This window comes from Triturus cristatus, chromosome 5_1 (assembly GCF_964204655.1).
Source record: "Triturus cristatus chromosome 5_1, aTriCri1.1, whole genome shotgun sequence".
Lineage (NCBI taxonomy): Eukaryota > Metazoa > Chordata > Amphibia > Caudata > Salamandridae > Triturus > Triturus cristatus.
The window spans coordinates 416511736-416525623 of record NC_140587.1 but is presented as its reverse complement, the minus strand read 5'-3'; the positions used below and the strand labels follow the sequence as shown (position 1 = coordinate 416525623).

Here is a 13888-nt window from a genome sequence, read left to right as displayed (position 1 = left end):
CTTCAACGGTCTGGGCACCTGGAACCAAGACCGCACCAAGGAAGACTCCTGCTGCTGGTGACGCTGTTCTGCAAGTCTTCTTCATCGTCTGTGCTTCATCCAGGTTCCTCTCCAGGCGTGTGGACATCAAAGACACCAGAAGGAATCTCCCTTGGGGTGAAGGAGTCCCTCCCCTGCATCTGCAGGCACCGCAATGAAGCTGACCAGTGTGCTGATTCTGACGTTCCACGGACTCCGAATGGCTAAGCAACTCAGGTGGTGGTTCTGCAACTCCCTTGAAGCCTGACCTGTCCTCTCAGCACGTTTGAGGCCAGTATCCCTCGTCAGAACAGCTGGAACAGAACCCCCATGCACTGCATTGACTTGCCGTTGCCAAGGCTTGTTGGCTGTGTCCTCCAGAGATCTTCGGGCTACAAGAAGCTCCAGCCTCCAGCATCTCTTCTTGCCAAGATATGTGTCCTCACCGCATCCTCTGCACTGTGGGCGTGCATCTTTGATGAGCTGTTCGAGGTCCTCTTGCGACTCCTGTGCCTTTGGCCTGTAAGTCCTCTTGAGCGTAGTCTTTGGCTTCAGTGAGCTCCTCTGCTTGCCCGGGGCCTGCTCTTGACTCTCCTGCATTCGGTGAGTCCCTTGGACCTTGCTGGTCCCAATGTTGCACCTTTTACGTTTGCCACGTATGTTGCTGCTGCCAAGGCTTGTTGGTGCTCCCACCAGCCACCGACCCTCTGGTTCTTAACTCCTGAAGTAGGACAGCTCATGAACTGCTCCTGGTCTAGCACAGCGTCGCCTGGTCCTCACAGCTGCAGTGACAAGGTCACGTCATCAATCCTGCATCTTCCGTTATCAGTAGTCATTTATCTTCCGTGCCTCCTTGTCACCTCTGTGTGGCATAGACTCTGTCCTCTCTGCTTGCAGGTTCTTCGCTTCCAAAATCCAACCTTGGATACCACTGGACTGTTCCACCTTTGTCCCCGGCGGCATCTTTCCTGAAGTCCTCCATTGTGATCTACGGTGGTTTCGGACGTCACTTTGTACTTGTGCACCCGGATTCTGTGGTGTAGGTATCCTGGTTCCTGGGCTATCCATGGGGGTGACTCTCCAACCTTCTGTCTTCCACAGGGTTTCTTCAGGGTCCACTGGGTAGGGTCCTTCTTGAAAACTGCAACCGTGTCTTTCTGATTGACTTGCATTGAGTACACTGCTGTGTTTCCACTCTGCACACACCCTTCGTGGGTTTCCTGGGTACTTACCTCAGGTGGTTCCTTGTGTCCCCAGCTCTTCTGATTCTTCTGGTCCAAGTCCCGACTTCGGTCGCAGTTCGCATTCCACTTCTTTAGTATATGGTTTGGTCTCACCCTTGAGACCACTGTGTATTTGTGCTTACTTACCTGTTTATATTTTAAGTATTGTGCGTATTGTGTTGAGGTCGCCAAGTATGAGAGATACCAATGTGTTATTGAGTGTGTATAATAAATATACCCATTTTTCTAACTACACTGTGTGGTTCTTTTTCGTTTAACCTGCACTATATAATTAGTTCTGGTAAAACAAGCTTCTTTTAAAAAAAAAAAAAATCTTTTTATTGATTTTTATAAATTTTGATCATGGTTGCAGTGCAGTAAAAGGTAAACCACATTTATAAATATACTATACAAGGTGCAGATATAGACATACAAGGCTAACACAGTGTACTGTTTACACATCATGCAAGGGACCGAAGGCACATGTATCAAAATTACAAATCCTGTAATGTCCCATCTGCCTCTGGTGAATCCCTCCCGGGCCCAAGGGCTACATCGTGAAGTCGTGGCGGTGTGGGCGTATCCTCAGTGTCCAGTGCTTTCTGCAAGTATGAATGAAATGGTTGCCATATGTCCATAGGCCTCGCAGTGGGTGGTTGTAAATGTGCATAGGTGTCACTGTTTGTATTGCAGAATGTCATACTGCGTAGCTATGACTTTACTGTTGGTGTGCGCTTATTGCCCCAATTAATGTCCACTTCACGTTTGGCAATAAGCAACGCAATGGCGACAAACCACCGTTTGGATCTAGATAGGTCATGCGTGTACCCAAGCAGCGCCATTAAGGGCGTAGGTGTGATCGCCAAGTCTACCATTCTGGAAATTTCCACAGATATTGCTGTCCAGTACTTGCCTATCTTAGCACATGTCCATGTAATGTGTGCAAAGTCCACATCTGGGGAGCGACTCTTAGGGCATAAGTGTGAACGAGACCGGTCTATTCGATGTAGCGCGCTTGGTGACTTCTATGCCCTCCAAAGGAATTTGAAGTGCAACAGTTTATGCCAGTGATTAGGGGAAACCCGGTGAATTTGTGCACAACATCTGCTCCATTGTGTATCTGTGATGGGATTACCAAGGTCCCGCTCCCAGGCCGCAGGCACCCCTGCATCACGAGAAGGCATCCGGGCCAGCGCAGCCGTATACATTCTAGCCTTGAGGTGCGTCCCATACCGATCTTTGATAATACCCGTCAGGAGTGGGAATGCAGGGGCTCTAGCGGATAGCTGTAATTGTTGGCTTTCAGGGCACCCTGAAGCCTCTCAACACAAAGTGATCCATAATAGTGGCCTCACGGAAGCGACTATCTTCCGTACGTGAGAATACCAGCCCTTTGGGGAATAGGTCTCCGAATGTTGCCAAGTGGAATTTGGAAAGTGTGCGCTTCACAAGCGTTTCCTGCAGAATGGGGATCCAGTCATTGCCCACTTTTGGCATTTCAGGTGAGTACAATATATACGTGAGCCTGTTATCTTTAGTAATTTGTGCCATGCCCAGCTGGTAGTAGAAAGCATTTGAATGTCTCGCGGATCCCGCTGGTAGCCAACTGGTAGCAGGGTCCCAAGATGCAGGGAGAGCCAAGTCGGCTTCTGGTCTTTAATAGGGAATCCTAATATCCGCATGGTACCAGTGCCATTTAAAGCTCGCCTGTGCCACTAGATAATAGATTTGAAAATTTGGAACCCCTAATCCACGCCTCTCATATGACAGCATAAGTGCATCCCACCTAATGCGAGGCTGTTTACCACCCCACACCAAACATATCAGCATAGTTCGAAGGTTAGAAAAAGCCATTATACAATGGAATTGGGATATTATGAAATAGATAGAGAAATTGTGGGAAGACCACCATATTAACAATAGCTATTCTACCCGCCAGCCAATTCACAAGGGCAATGATAGCCAGCGCTCTATGTTGTGCCCCAGTCTTTCAAGTACCGGACCATAGTTCAACTGTAGGATACAATCTTTCTCTCTGTGTATATGAATCCCAAGATATTTAACGAAATCTTCACACCCATGTCAACGGATAATCCACCGGTTTGCCACATGGCGCCTCCGTTAATTGGAACACATCCAACTTTTTTCCCAGTTAATGTACAAACCAGATTGATTGCCATACCTGGTAACCTCGCACAGAAGCAGCACCAGGTTATCATCTGGGTGTTGCACGTAGAATATGATGTCATCTGCGTATAACATGAGCAGCAGGGGTCCAGTATTAAACTTAAGGCCCGATGGCTGTGTTGCTCCTGCCAATGGCGCACCAACGGGTCTAGCGCCAACATAAACAATAAAGGGGAAATTGGACATCCCTGATGCGTTCCTCATGTAAGTTGAAACTCAGACGACAGTGTTCCATTGAGTCTTATGCGTGCCTTCGGCTGTGTGTATAACGGCTGAACAACTGCTAAAAACTGGTCCTGCACCCCAAGTTGAAAGCCTTCTCCCCATCAAGCAGCACAGCAGCTGCCGGGACCGACAGAGATATTCTGTGCAGCGTTGCAAATAATGTGCGGAGATTGAGCGCTGTCGAGTTATGAGGAATACATCCTGATTGTGCAGGCGAGAACAGCCTTTCTACTATTAGTGTTAGTCTTGTTGCTAATATTTTTGCTAGGATCTTATCAAAGTTTAAAAGTGACAGTCGTCTGAAGGATCCACATCTCAGTGGGTCCTTGCCCGGTTTCGGAAGCAGGATTATAACCGCCTCTTGTAGAGTGGGTGGGAGCACTCCGGCATCGACCACCTCTTGATATACATCTATTACATAAGGTGCAAGGACAGCCTTGTACTTTTTAGGTCTCGCCTACGCAGCACACATGCGCTGCATAGGAGGGCCTTTAGCCGTCGCTCTGCTCATTTTCAAGCACACACTCGTGCTTGTGGCGGCATCAACCTTGCGAGAGCGAGCAGCGGCACTCCACAATCACGAGTGCAGTGCTTGAAAATGAGCAGACTGCTCTCCCGGCTCGACATTCTTGCACTTTCACTTTTGTTCGTGGCCGCGCAGGCAGGCCACTGTAAGCCCGTGCTGACAAAGATGTATGGTTACTGGATGCCCCGCCCTCTCCCCACCACGTTCGCTTCTGAAATATTCCTTCAAGCGTCGGCGAGGCATGACGTGACGCACCTGCTCCACTAGCTCATGGACCTGAAACCGCCTCTTTCTACATGCTAGTGAGTATGTCTGCGAGGCTGCGAACGCGAATCCCTTTCTATCGGCCCACTGATTGTATCCGCTAAAAGTGTTTTGCAGCCCTCTCAGCTCGGCCTTGGCACTCCCAAACCTGCATTGCCCACAACTTCTGTTCTGCAACGTGATGCTCCGAAGCTGCCACATCTTAGCACTAGCTGCCAAATAAAACCACAACGTTTCAGAGTGAAACACCATACCAATGATCCACTAACCTGCCAACAAATGGAACGCCTCCCTCCAGCGTCATTGACGCGCCGAAAACCTATCTGAATAAACTCCTGGGCGAGCACACGGTCCCTGCCTACCGACCCTCGGAAATACCCTACCAGCTGCCTTGACACCTAGGCCGCCCCATTTACCCAAAACGCCTAGTAACGAGCTAGCGTCGCCCCTTTCAACAAACCTTCATTCTGGTTATTGCTAATTCCGAAAACACTACTACGTTTCTTTTATTACGTACCTCTCTGATTCCTAGTCTTTTACTGGCTGCTTTCAGCGTCGTCTTTGAAACTTGTAGCACATTAACTCAACTTCGTCTTCCGCTATTTCTATACCTGACACCACTTTTCACACTAATTAGGATTTTTTTTTTTATTAAATATTTTAAAGGTGTCTTAACACCCCTTGAACGACTGCCAGCTCAGTAGGTTACTGGGGGGGAGTTTGCTATTATACCGTCCCATTGAGGGCCGGCCCTAAATCAGATTGACCGGGACAGCGCCCTGTGCGGAAAGAACATTTGGTGTTTGTTGTGGGGCGGGGTTGTTGCCTGTGACTGCAGCAGGCGTAAGGGAGATGGGAGGATGATGTATAAGCCTAATGCGGGGCCCAATATTAGAAAAGCACAGGGAGTGCCCAGTGACTTTTCTTTGCCGCATGCACTAGCACTTTGAGATGTTTTAGTCCAATAAACAAAGAGGGTAGTGGTGGAAGAAAAAGTCGCATCACCATAATAGGAACACATTTGGTGGGCAAGTAGTGCCACTAGGGAAGTAAAAATTAACTGCAATGAATTGTGGTGCCATTCAGGGTAATAAAACACCCCACTACCTTGAGTGTGAGTATGCAACAAACAATGGCCTTGTGCTACAATAGACTTAAGGAAATGTACCCCGGCACTCCACAATCATTAGACACTGTTAAGTGTCATATATTTATAAGTTTTGCTAGAAGAACTTTGTTTCTTTTTCACAGGTTGCACAAATACAGAAGAAAGTCATTCATGTTCAATGGTTTAATCTAATTGAAAACACATAAATTCCATTTCAATTTTTACAGAAAGAAAGCAAAAATATGTATACAAGGACTGAACACTTTGATGGCGTTTCCAAGTCCAAATAGTACAGCAGTTTTCGGTCAAAGACAACAGCCGACTCATGTTATGTCACTAAGGTGACTTTTTCAAGGCTGTATGATAGTAAAAACGTGTTGAATTTACATTTACTGATTAATAAGTTACTTAGTTGTCCAACCTACACCTAGTGTCAAACAAGCATTGGCATAGCCAATAGGTCTCGCCTTTGGGACCTTATAAGTGTTTAGCTATGCAACAGTTGATGTTGCACCAAGGATAATGTGCTGCATAATTAAATACTTCTAAGGTCCCAAAGGCGTGACCTATTGGCTATGCCAATGCTTGTTATTGAAGCATCCGGTGAACTCATGAAACCCTGGAGCCTTAGAGCCATCCAGCGCGTCCATGGCGTCAATCTCCTCATCCTTCGAATATTTATTTATTTTATTTTTTGAAGGTTTTATATAGCGCGGACAAGACCCTTGCGGGTATCGGAGCGCTTTACAACAAATAAGGGAAGTAGAGGGAATATACAGAGGAAAATAGGCATAAACATAAAAAAATATGATGGCTTATAATAGGTCAAACGGTAACTGTTCCAACATAGCACATATCTACAATCCTGCATCAAATAGTGAATTTTGCCTGGAGAATCGATTTAACTTCCTTTTTAAAGGATGCCGCGTGAGGGTTCTGTCTTGTTTTTGGGGGTAAGGCATTCCAAATCCTAGGGGCCATGCCTGAGAAGGAACGGTTCTAAGTTTTCTTTTTTCTAAAACGTTCTGGTTTCAAAAGAAGGTTATATGAACTCCTCTAAGTTCTGTTGCCGCCCGTTGGTACTAGTTTCTCTGCAAGGTATTGTGGTGTTTTGTGATGCAATGTCTTGTGTGTCATACAGGTGGTTTTCAAATGGATTCTGGCCTCAAAGGGTAGCCAGTTAAGGGCACGCAAGTCCAGGGAGATGTGGCAGTTTCTTTTGGAACCTGTGATTAATCTGGCGGCTGCGTTGATTGATGCTCTTAGTGGGGCTGTCGCTGTTATGGGGAGGCCGCAGAGGGCGACACTCCCATATTCCACTCTGTGGATTACTAGAGTTTGGACTGCCTGTTTAAAGTCATTTTCGGGTATAAAGGGTTTGTCTTCTTAGGGTGTTCATTTGAAATGTTGCTTTTTTGTTGCTGCACAGATGTGCTTCTGCATGTTTAGCTTATTGTCCAGAGTTATATCTAGCGATTTGGCAAAATCTATCATGAGCGGTTGGCCGTCTAGTGTTGTTAGGTGCTTTATCGATTCCATGATGGTGGTTGTTTGGTTGGGGGGCGCTATTAGGAGGAATTCTGTTTTTAGGGTGTTTAATTTGAAATGGTTGTTTGCAAGCCAGGTCTGCGTTTTTTGGAGCGTAGAGTTGAGGGACTTGATGTCCTCCAGTGAATGTACCTTAATGTAGACTTGTGGATCGTCTGCGTCCATGTGATATTGGACCTTTGCAGAGTTGAGAAGCTCTGTGAGTGGTTCCATGAACAAGTTGAAGAGTGTCGTGGAGAGAGAGGAACCTTGGGGTACTCCTAAGTGACAGGAATAGGTTTGGATAAAGATTGATTGCTCTTGAAACTTTGTGTTCTGTTTTGAAGGAAGGAAGTGAACAAGTTGAGAACCGTTCCCGATAGCCCCATTCTATGTTTCAGGAGGTCTAATAGACTGTCGTGTTTCACAGTGTTGAAGGCGGAGGATAGGTCCAGTAGGATTGGTAAACCTGCTTTGTTTTGGTCCAATATTTTTAAGGCATCATCTATTATGTGGGTCATGGCGGATTTGGTACTGTGCCCTGATCGAAAGCCAGATTAGAATTTGTCGAGCAGATTGAAGTGATCAATGTGGTGGGTAAGTTGCGTGTGAACAAATTTTTCTAGGAGTTTTGCCAGGGTAGGGATGTTGGATATGGGGCAACAGTTATTTAGGTCAGCTGGGTCCGCTGATGGTTTCTTTAAAATGGGGGAGACCTGACCAGCTTTGAGGATATCTGGGATGGATCCTTGAAGCAGAGGGGTGTTTATAATCCTGGTCCATAGAGGCACTAACGTCGGTATGAAGTTTTTTAAGAGGGAAGTTGGAAGTGGGTCAGTGAAGTGATTGGAGAGATTTAAGGCCATAAGCGTTTTTAGAATAGTTTCTTCGCTGTAGAGGTTGAATGAGGACCAATCTGCATTGTTTTTGGGGTCGAGCTTTACGGAACAACTAAGCGGGTTCCTGCATGAGGTTCCTGAGGCGATCATGTGAGGGTTTGTGAGGGGTGATAGGTCCTTAAATAGGTCTGTCTTCATGTTTTCTGTTTTTGTTGTGAAATAGGACGCAAATGCCTCTCAGTTGGGGAGTGTTTCTGAATTAACTTGAGGTGAGTAGGAGACACCCTTAGATTGCGCTTTGATTATTTCAAAAAGTCTTTTGGGGCGATTCTTGGATTGGTTCAATTGATTGCTAATGAAGTCGATTTTGGAGCGTCTGATTTTCCTGTAATAGGCATTTCTCGTGCTTCTGAGTAATTTGTGGTGAAGGGAGGAAGGTGCTGCTCTCCATTGACGTTCAATTGTTTTTAGCGCTCTTCTGTCATCATTTAACCTACCGTCATACCATGGGTTTGAGACTTTGTTTGAGATACTTTTCAATTGTAGTGGGGCTAAATTGTCTAATAATATGTTCATAGATTGGAAGTAGTGATTGGTTAGATCGTGTACTTCATGTGAGCTGTCAGATGGGGCGTTAAGATAAGGCAGGCGGTTGCAAGTGAGGAAGGATTGACGTTTTTTAGGTTTCTCTTCCAGATCTTTGTTCTCTTGGGTTGGACATCGAGTGGTTTAACTACTTCATTGATATAGAAAGTGATGATGTGATGGACGGACCAGTCACAAGGGAGGATAGAGTCCAGCTGGGTGGAGTCCGCTTTGGAGATTACCAGATCTAGGGTTGATCCTTTTTCATGTGTTGGGCTGTCACAAATTTGGAATAGGTTAAGGTCAGTCAAAGTTTTGAGGCTATTGACCTCCAGGTCGTCCGGGTCATTCCAGTGAAGGTTTAAGTCCCCAAGGAATATCTGCTTGTTCTGTGAGTCCGGCATTTGTGGCTAGAATATCCATTATGTGTTCAATAAAGGTAAAGTTGTTTCCTGGTGGATGGTAAAGTGAGTGAAGTGAGCATATTGGGGTGTTATTAGAGATTTCAAGATGTAAGTATTCACAGGAGGAGAAAACTGAGGAAATGAGACGTTTCACGGAGAGGTAGTTCTGCTGTATGCAGGCAATACCACCTCCAAGCTTATCAATTCGATTTAGTATTGTGATGTGATAGTTGGGTGGGACTAGTATGTCTAGATGGGTGAGGAAGAATCGTTTAGCCATGTTTCCGTTAAGATTGTGAGGTCAGGTTCGTTGTTTAGTATGAGGTCAGCTATATCAGCGGCATGACGCGCGGCTGACCTACAGTTTAGTAGGATACATTTTAGCCAGGCCTTGGTAGGTATAGTGTTGTGGTCTTGTAAGATGGGAACTTTCTTGGGGTGTTTTTTCAACGATACCTCTGGTAATGTGTCTACAGGCTCTATCTGGGTTGGAAGGGATGGCTTGGATAGAGGACAGTATCCATGTGTTGTCTGTTTGCGCAGAGAGGGGAGGCGGAGTTCGGGTTCGTAGTAATGTAGTAGAGAGGTAAGATCTTGCGGTGAGAGTTTTTTTTATTCTGAACGGGTGGGTTAAGGCATTAGGGTCAGGTATTGTTTTCCATCTAGGGGGTTTCTGTGACGTGGAGCTAGCGTGTGATTGTTGGAGGAATTTCGCGTTTGGGTTTGGTTGTGTCAGGATAAGGTCATGAAGAGTTTGGATGTTTTTTTTAATTTGAAGTAGGGTTAGTAATATCTCCTCGAGTCTTGGGTCCGGAGCCTGAGTTGACTTCTTCCTCACCTGGTCTGTAGGTAGGTGAGGGAGGTTATAAGACTGTGTTCGTGAGGCGAGAAGTGAGGTGGTCCGATGAATGGCATTTTTTAAGTGTGGTGATCCGATGTAAGGGGGGGAAGTGGGGAAGGGGTGCGACGGGGTAATGTTGTGTGCTGTAGGTGGAGAGGCTGTGAGGTTCGATGTGAGGGGGCCTGTAGGAACGCTGGCTGATCGAATGTACAGGTGTAGGGGGAGGTTTGTAGTGGGGATGCTGGGCATAGCCAGAGCGGTGGGGTGGGTAGAGTTGTATAATGTGTGGGAGGGGGAATGGATGCAGGATGGGACAGCTAGAGGAGAGGGGACGCTCGTGTGCGGAGTGATAGGCATAGAGGAAGTGTAAGTGGAGTTGTGGGAGGAGTAGGCCATGGGGAAATGTATGTCATACTGTGGGGGGTCAATTGGCGCGGGGGCAGGTGTATAAACACAATGGGAGCTAGAGAAAGGAGGACTAGTGGGGGGGATCATGTGACTGGTCGGACTGAGTGCAGGGAGAGTGGTCTGCTTGGGGGGGGGGGGGGAGGTGTCTTACAACCTTCTCTTTGATGTGCGGAAAGATGTTATCCAGTAAGATCAGGTTCTGGTCAGAGGCTTGCAGGAGGATGATTCCATTATGATATATGGTGATTGTCGCTGCCGCCTTATAGAACGTGGAGGGAATGATGGATAGTGTAAGCCCATGTGGTGTTTTCTTAGTGGATGCAATTGAGAATAAGGCGAGAAAGGCTTTCCGCCATTAGACCCTTCTCTTGGTATAGAAGATGTTGTCATTTGTTATATGTCCTTTATAGTTTAAGAAATAGGTGTCAGAAATTTGAATTTTTGGGTGAGATTTTAATAGACTATGTTTGAAACTTTTTGCCGCTTTTTTTGTAAGGTTAGGGGGGTAGTTAATGGAGTAAGTGTGCAGGCCTGTTAACTCCATGTCTTTGTTAAAAATGAGCTAAGGGGTCGGAGAATAGAAAGAGGTAGAGTCACTTGTCAAGGTTTTTTTGTGTGGTGTGGTGGTCAGAGGGTATGAGAGGTAGAGAGAATTGTTGCGTTGAACAGTAACTAAGGTAGGGGTGGGAGGATCAGAAGTATGATAGATAGAGGGAATTGATGCCTTGAAGAGGGGCTTAGATAGAGGGGAACTAGTTAAGAGTGTGTGTAAATGTCGGAGTAGGGGTCGAGTTTGTATAGTATTTAGAATAAATCCTACTGAATTAGTGGTTGTCAGAAAATATGGCCAAATCTACCTCCGTGATTTGGTAGTTTAGGTAATCTAAGGGAGAGTTTAGGGTTATGCTATAGTTAGATATACCTAATAGAAAAGCCATTCCAAGATGGCTGCATGTTTGACCAGTGATGATTTGGCTCAAATGCGTAGTCCTGTCACTCTTTCCATGAGCCTGTCTCTAGTTAAAGTCCTCTATCTCTTACCATAGGTTGCAGTTGTTGGTCCTTTGTTTCTTTTTAGTACTGTGTAGAGCGAGGTAGTCCTATGTTTTTGATCATGGCTTGGTGTGGAGAAGGAAGAGCCCTCTCGATTTAGTCAGTTAAGCCTGCCATTTTGAGGGGAGGAATCGCTGCTATAAACACTGTGTGATCAAAATGGTGGCTTTGCCATGATTAACAGGCCCTCGATGCAGTTAATAATCCTGTGTTGGAATGCGCAGAGGAAATTGAACTTAAAAACAAGGCAAAAATAAGGGAAACGTCCAGATTAACCATTAAAACAATTAGAGGTCTGTGGGGCAGCTTCCTTGCAACACGCCTCGCTTTTTGTTGAAACGCCGTGCGGTCTATTGCTCCGCGACCTTTTAACTAAGCAGGCGCGATGTGTCCAGATTAACAATAAACCAGTAAGGAATCCGTGTGGCCGGTTCCTTGCATCACGCATCAGTTTGTGTAAGTTGAAATGCCGTGCGGTCTAGTGCTTCGCGACGTGTTCAATAAGCAGGCGCGATCTAAGCCAAATACACTGAGTGCTGCCGCCTGCACAAAACAAAGATGAAAGAAGCAGGCGCCAGGGGGGAAAGTCCTGATTGCGGCAAGAGGGTGGGAAAAATACCTGCATTTAGTAGCTACGACCCTGCCAAGTAGATCATCAGGGGGTCACGAAGCCGCTTCAATCATTGCTCCTCATCGGTGATGAGGGAGGATAGACTCTGGTTGGGTCATCTCCCCTGGGGACCCGAGTGCCCGTTGTGAGGAGTGAATCGAGTGGGGGGCGGGGATTCGGAGTGCCCAGTCCTGTACTGCACGCTCCTCCCGATATCCGTGCTCACCCCTGGGACTCCCGCTATCCTTTTTCGCCACGGCAGCTCCCCTGCGAGGGCCGGCCGCCGATTATGCAACCCCAGACAATGCAGTGCTGCCTCCAGCGATGCGCTCTCCTCCTGGGACGTCCTCATGCAAACTGTGTGCCGGTGTCCTGCCGATTCCTCCGCGGGACTGCATCTAGTCACAACACCAACCCAGGGGCCCCACACAACCAGCAGCGATGTGGGCGAGCTTGGTCGAACGGAGGGTCGCCACCAGCGAAGTCCTGCTCCTGAAGCGGAGGACTCCCGCCGATCGACTCAGGCAAAGTTGGAATCCATATATCTTAACGATGTAGTTCCTATGTTCCGGTGCCTGAAGCAGCAGGGCTGGCAAGGGCTAAACAGGGATATTTTGTCAATTTCGATCCCCAGCCTACGGAGCTCTATTCTCAAGCTCCTCTCCGGTCGCCGTCTTGCTTTTTTTATATGCCAGTCATCGCTGCCCATCAGCTCAGCTATGGATGTCGGTCTGCGGGATTGTTTCATTAAGTTAGCGAGGATCCGGCCCGGACGCTCACCCTCTCCGTATCGCCTAGCTGTCGCGTATTTGTCAAGGTAGTGTGCCTCTCCCTCTTCTGCCTCCCGGAACTCTGCACGTTGCTGTAGCCTGGGGGGATTGGTGGGTTGCGCATCTTGCTGATCTAATTCTGTCAGTTGCGCTTCAATTCTAGGAATTGTGCGCTGTAGGTCTTTAAGGATCCCTGAGCTCTTTGATATGCACACTCCTCTAATGTATGCCTTAAACGCCTCCCTTAACGTGGCTTTATATGTCACCATGCCTTCGTTCAGTGTAAAATATTCACTTATCGCTGCGCTCAGTTCTGCTGCAAATACCGTGTCTCTCAGGGCCATGTCTGGGAATCTCCATGGACGTTCCACCCCCCTGCACGTGGAACGCGCAGTACTGCTCCTACAGGGGCGTGGTAAAATAAGCTTCTTAAGACTCCTTCTGGTCTAAGCCTGAAGGCCGCTCTCCACAGCTGCCACTTAGAGAGCTTTCTATTGTTGTCTAAGACCACTAAAATCACCTTAAGGGTGTCTGGATTAGTGCAAGGGGCTTCACTTAAATAAGTGTGCACCATGTACTGAGCCAGCCTCCTACACAAAGGTACATAAATCTAAAATTGTCATACATGCACTTCACTTTGAGAGTGACAAGAGGCCAAACAAACCCTTTGGTAGATCTGCTTGTTATCCCGTCAAAGCTTGGACGAGGTAAACAGTTGTTTGATAATAACTTTTGAAGCAACTCCTCAAGATGAATGCCAATTTATTAGATTGTTTACAATAGCTGATGGGCATACAATGTATCGTATTCTTTCAGTAGTGTTTCCACCTCTAATATGTTGTTTAAACATAGTCCCATGTTGCAAAGAGAGAATCACAATCCTGCAAACACCAGCATCAGAGGAAGAGTTGGCCTGTGGTTATTGCTACTTGCACAGCTGGACGGTCCTGCTAAGTGCCACATATTTGCACAACAATCTCTAATTTGTCTGGGAATGTGGGGATACCCTCATAAATTAGTTTAACACACGATTTGTGTCTTTCCTGCATTCCTCTTATTTTTTTATATGATCTTGCTTGTCAGATACTAATGCATATACTGATGTGCATGAAACCTAGAAAACCTTCAGAACTTTAGGACCACATACTCTACTGTACATATGACCCACCGATAGATTGGAAGAAAGTGTGGGCTATCGACTTGTCTAATATCATGCACTAGAGGAACCCAGACTCTTCATCTCAAGCTTTGGGACTTGCTCCTATGTAATGTAGTCACTTTTTGCTAAGGAAAAGTAATA

General features: G+C 46.7%; 1 protein-coding gene across 3 annotated transcripts in view; it reads left to right on the top strand.

Moving 5' to 3' along the window:
• Positions 1–13888, top strand: part of SPAG1 (sperm associated antigen 1) — a 1022992-nt gene that overhangs the window by 663082 nt on the left and 346022 nt on the right. The gene's annotated exons all lie outside the window — the stretch shown is intronic.